We start from the raw sequence: 5806 nt of genomic DNA, 5'->3' as shown, positions 1-5806 counted from the left end.
ATGATATACCTCAAAATTTTAGATTATATGTCTATGCTGCTTAGAAGACAGTGAAATATGTCATAAGGCATTAATGCTATCAAAGATACCCCGTGAAACGTATCTTAAATGTGAACTGTGTTGTAAGAAAGTATACGATTCTCAGTAGCTGATGACTGCAGACCATATGAGTATCGAATGCATTGTTAGCTGTTTCTGTGACAGGGACAGGAACATGTTGGCAGGAGAAAAGGTCATTACAACTAGAAGGTGTACAGAACAAAGGAAACAGAATTCCCCAGTGTACCGTGTTTTAAATACATATTAATTAATGTTGTAGATTGAATTTTAGTTTATGTTGAGGATTCACTCTGGAAGTGAACTGATTGACAGGGACTTGGAAATGACACAATTTATAGTGTGAATAGGAGGAATTAAAAGATGCTTTCTAAGTTCAGACAGAAACCATGCACGGGAAAGCAAAGCTAAGCAAAAGATTCTCTTCGATAATTGCTTTTTTTTTTAAGAGTTATATTTAGTGTGCGTGGGTGGGAGAGGGATGCTCATGTGTCAGAGTGTACATGTAGAAATTGGAGGACAGCTTGTGGAAGCTGGTTCTCTCCTTCCACCACTGCTGGTCTGGGACCAGTCTCTACTTATTAGGCCTGACAGCAAGCATCTTTACCACCTGAGCCATCTTCCTGTCCTGTTTGCTTATTTCCTGAAAGTAACTCAAGGAAAATCAGCTATACTCTCAGCAGCCAGACTAAAATCAAAACAGCTCCTTAAATATCTGCTTTTGTAGCAAGACTCAAATGTGCCTAGGAACTAAATCCTGGGGCTCAATTCCACACCCTCAAGGCACCAGTCTATCCAAACGGTTTGCACAAATCCCTTCCCTCAACTACTGTCTAACTCAGAACAAGCTCATTTTGCAGAAAGAACAGCTTGAGGCTTATTATGTCTCCAAATAGTCATTTAAGGGAAAGGTCAAATGTCATTGTTCAAGAACAAACAGTTTCCTCCCGTTTCAGAAAAGAAAGTCTATGCAGAAGGTGCTTTTCTTCCAGAATCAATATTACATGCTCTAGCCTCTTCAAAGGACATAATGCTTACCAAGACTTCTGAAAGAAAAAGGAAACATAGCACAGGTAATTTCTACCCAGCATCTATCTAATATGCATCTCTCCTACCCAGAATACCCAAAAGAGGGAGGGGGATGAGAAACTCAGCAAAGAAAGAAGAGCAATGAAAGCCGTTCAGTCAGGTGTGGTTTCATAACTCTTTACGTGCACTAATAGATGCTCTGATGCTTAATGCAAAGTGGGCTGGCTCACGTCATAAGTTCATGTTAGCACATAGGAGCTTTCACTTCTTACCTCCTTGTCATTCTGATTTTAGCACCAGAAGTGATATGACAGCCTTTTCCGACAGCTACCACCCCTTGCTGAAATGTTGTTCTGTGGAGGATATTTATTTTTGCCTGTAAGACCTTTGGTTCTCCCTTTTTAAAAAAAAAATAAAAACAAACAAACAAAAAACAATCAAAAGTATAAATCCTGCTCTCTCCTCCAGCCAAGCAAGATGCCCAAAGGAAAGAAGGCCAAGGGGAAGAAGGTGGCCCCGGCCCCCGCCGTGGTCAAGAAACAAGAGGCCAAAAAGGTTGAGAAAAGGCCTAAGAACTTCGGCATTGGGCAGGACATCCAGCCCAAAAGAGATCTCACACGCTTCGTCAAATGGCCCTGCTACATCAGGCTGCAGCGGCAAAGAGCCATCCTCTATAAGCAGCTCAAAGTACCTCCTGCCATCAACCAGTTCCCCCAGGCCCTGGACAGGCAAACAGCGACTCAGCTGCTTAAGCTCGCCCACAAGTACAGGCCAGAGACAAAGCAGGAGAAGAAGCAGAGGCTGCTGGCCCGTGCTGAGAAGAAAGCTGCTGGCAAAGGGGACGTCCCAACTAAGAGACCACCTGTCCTCCGAGCAGGGGTCAATACAGTCACCACCTTAGTGGAGAACAAGAAGGCTCAGCTGGTGGTGATTGCCCATGATGTAGACCCCATTGAGCTGGTGGTTTTCATGCCTGTCCTTTGTTGAAAGATGGGGGTGCCTTACTGCATCATCAAGGGAAAGGCCAGGCTGGGGTGCCTGGTCCACAGGAGACATGTACCACTGTTGTCTTCACACAGGTTAACTCGGAAGACAAGGGTGCTCTGGCTAAGCTGGTGGAAGCTATTAGGACCAATTATAATGACAGATATGACGAGATCCGCCGCCACTGGGGAGGCAACGTCCTGGGTCCTAAGTCTGTGGCTCGCATTGCCAAGCTGGAAAAGGCAAAGGCTAAAGAACTCGCCACTAAACTGGGTTAAATGTACACTTAATTTTGTAATTATATTTATTTACAGAAAACTTAAGTTAAAACATAAATATAATTACAAAATTAAAAAAATAAAAAGTATAAATCCTAAAAGTTTAATTAGTCGTACTCTTTAAATCTTTTTATCATTTTTTTGTGTTTGCATGTGAATGTGTATAAACATGTGTGTCACATGTTACACCATTTATGAGCAGGAAGTCAGACAACAATTTATGTAATTGGGTTGTCCTTTCACCCTATGGATCCTAGGGATAGAACTTAGGCTGTCAGGTTTGGGAGGCAAACATCTTTAAATTCTGAGCCATCTCCTTGGCTCAAGAGTTTATCCTGGATAGCTTCTACCTGATTATTTTAAGTAATTCTAAAACATTCCACTATTTAACATGTTTTACAATACAATTCACTTTCATCAGTATTTGTAGATCTAAAATGTTTCACACTTAAAGAAAAAATGAAACTTTGTCAAATGTTGCAGAAATTATCTTCTGATTATTTTCAAAAGAACATAATGAATAAGGTCTTAATTATATAAACATGCTAATTCTTGTCTGTGAAAATGAATAGAGACTTGCTTATGATGCTCTAGGCTTCAGGGGTGGAACAAAGATTTTCTTAGAAAAAGCAAGGCATTAATACAATATGCATGATTTTCCGAAGAATCATAGTTTATGTTGAGATCTGAAGTCAGATAAAGAAATGATGGAAAATTCCCCACTTACAAAGGAGCCTGCCTACAGCCAATTATTGTCTACTTCTTCCCACAAAGAATATGTTTAAATTAATTTTATAAAGTAATTAAACAATATAGACCAGACTATTCCTTCATTAAATTGAAGAACCAGTATCTACAATTTGCACATTCCTTCTTTCCATTTATTTTCATTTCAGCCAGGAAGGACTATAATTGAGAAATGAACACATTCATAAATATGCCTATAGAATATGGTCCATAATAAAGTCCCTGGTTAATTGTAATTAATGTATTACTGAGTATTCCCAGGAGAAACGTGGTAGAGTCCTATGGTCGTCATCTGAGGGAGTGAGAGTCAGGTAAAAGTCAGATCAATCTTTCTCAGTGATTTCTCTTTCTAGTATGACTTACTGGTTATATTTCTGGAAAGACTGGCTAGATTTTTAATATCACCTCTGGATGGTGCAGACATTAAGGCAGTGTTGGACTTAAACGAATTGGGCTATATTAACATCTGGTGAACCTTAAAATAATCTAGAAAGGAAGAAAGACTTGGAATCTTGGTATTCTTCTACCCTCCTCCTGTACTCTGACATAGTTAGTTTTCTGGGCCGGAGTATTGGCTGGCAAATGTCCTATGTTTGTATGTAACATTTAGAAGGGAGATTTCTCATTAAGACCTCATTTAAAACTTCTCCTAGAAAGTCCTATCTGTCTCCATGGCTTCTCCCACTGCCAAGTTAAGTGGAAAGAGTCAGCAGAAACAATGCAGCTGCTTGTTTCAAACCCTGAGTTTCTCCCAATCCTGGTGCTAAATGTCAGGTTCTCTGAGGCAGTTTCTTACCATTCAAATGGAAGAAATCCCCCATTCCCCAAACCTGACATTTTAACCCATGTATTCTTTTCTGTTTCCTTGATATTTATCATATACTGAAAGGACTTTTCTTGTTTCCGTTTACCTTTTCATTCATGTTGGGGGTTGGGGATGTTGTTTGGGGAGGATGAACAATCACACGTGTGGGTAGGTATCTTAGTCAGTATTCTATTGCCATAGACAGTGTCTTAGTCAGGGTTTCTATTCCTACACAAACATCATGACCAAGAGGCAAGTTGGGGAGGAAAGGGTTTTTTCAACTTACACATTCACATTGCTGTTCATCACCAAAGGAAGTTAGGACTGGAACTCACACAGGTCAGGAAGCAGGAGTCGATCCACAGGCCATGGTGGTATATTACAGGCTTGCTTCCCCTGGCTTGCTCAGCTTGCTTTCTTATAGAACCCAAGACTGCCGGCCCAGGGATGGCACCACCCACAGTGGGCTGGGCCCTTCCACCCTTGATCACTAACTGAGAAAATGCCTTACAGCTGGGTCTCATGGAGGCATTTCCTCAACTGAGGTTCCTTTCTCTGTGATAGCTCCAGCTTGTGTCAAGTTGCCACACAAAATGAGCTAAGATAGACAGATACCGTGACCATAGCAACTCTATAGAAAGCATTTAATTGGGGCTTGCTTATAGCTTTAGAAGTTTAGTCCACTGTCACCATGTCAAGGAGCATGGTGGCCTGCAGGCAGACATGGTTAGCTGAGAGCTCTACATCTGGTTCCACAGACAGCCTGAAGACAGAACCATTGGGTGGAGCTTGGGCTTTTGAAACCTAAAGTCCCACCCCCAGTGACACACTTCCTCCAATGAAACCATACCTCCTAACCTCTCCCAAGTAGTGCCACTCCTGATGATTAAGCATTCAAACAACTGAGTTTATGGGGGACATTCTTACTCAAAGTAGACGTGCTTGTGAGTGTGTAGATGTGTATGTGAGTGTGTGCCTATGCAAAAGCCGTAAGTCTGCCTCAAGCCATTTCTTCAATCAGTTGTTTACCATTTTGTTTTGTTTTGTTTGTTTGGAGACAGGATCTCTGGCTGAACCTGGGAGCTCACAGGTTTGCTAGATTAGCTTTGCTGGCCAGCCCTGGGTGTACTCTTGTCTCTACGTTCTGTGGAAGATTTTTACATGGATGCTAGGGATCTGAATTCAGGTCTTCATGCCTATGCAGCGAGCCCATGGATGAAGGAGCTATCTCTCCAGAGCCTCTCTATTGACCATGGTGACAAACCTGACAAGTACGCTAATCTTATTTGTGAGATAAACACATCTCATCATCCACCCATGGTTGTTAAATTACTGGAGACACCGTTTAAATAGTTTATGTTTAATTGATAAATTAGGCTTTATTGTATACAGTATATAATGGGATGCTTTGATATATGAAGAATATGGGATGAGTCAATAAATCCAATTAACTGTCTCACCACAAATTTATACTTTTGTGATGAGAATGTATAAGATTAACTCTATTAGCAGTTTTGAAAATACATTATTACTAGCCAAGGTCATCACGCAGTTCGTGACCTAAAATGCCTTATTGCACCCACTGACGCCTCCATCTCTCCACACCTTCCTGCCTCACTTGCAGCTTCTGGTAACTATTGTGTTCCTTTCTGCTTCTATGGGTTTCACATTTGCAGACTTCACAGATAAGAAAAGTCTCGTATTACTTTGTTTTTCTGTGCCTGCTGATTTCCCTAAGCATGATGACTGCTTTCACTCAAATTGTCATAAGTGGAAGGATGTTGTTTTTTTAAGGTTGAGAAGTATTCTTTGCCTGTCTGTCTGTCTGCCCCTTTCTCTCTGTGTCCCTGTCTCTCTGTGTCTCTGTCTCTGATGGTATGTGTGTCTGTGTCTGTGTCTCTTTGTT

General features: G+C 41.2%; 1 pseudogene; it reads left to right on the top strand.

The window, feature by feature from the left end:
* Positions 1-1540: 1540 nt before the first annotated feature.
* LOC148003776 (large ribosomal subunit protein eL8 pseudogene) lies at positions 1541-2358 on the top strand (annotated as a pseudogene).
* Positions 2359-5806: the final 3448 nt, after the last annotated feature.

Source organism: Rattus norvegicus, chromosome 9 (genome assembly GCF_021556685.1).
Source record: "Rattus norvegicus strain SHRSP/BbbUtx chromosome 9, alternate assembly SHRSP_T2T, whole genome shotgun sequence".
Classification (NCBI taxonomy): domain Eukaryota; kingdom Metazoa; phylum Chordata; class Mammalia; order Rodentia; family Muridae; genus Rattus; species Rattus norvegicus.
This window is presented reverse-complemented; position numbering and strand designations above follow the sequence as displayed.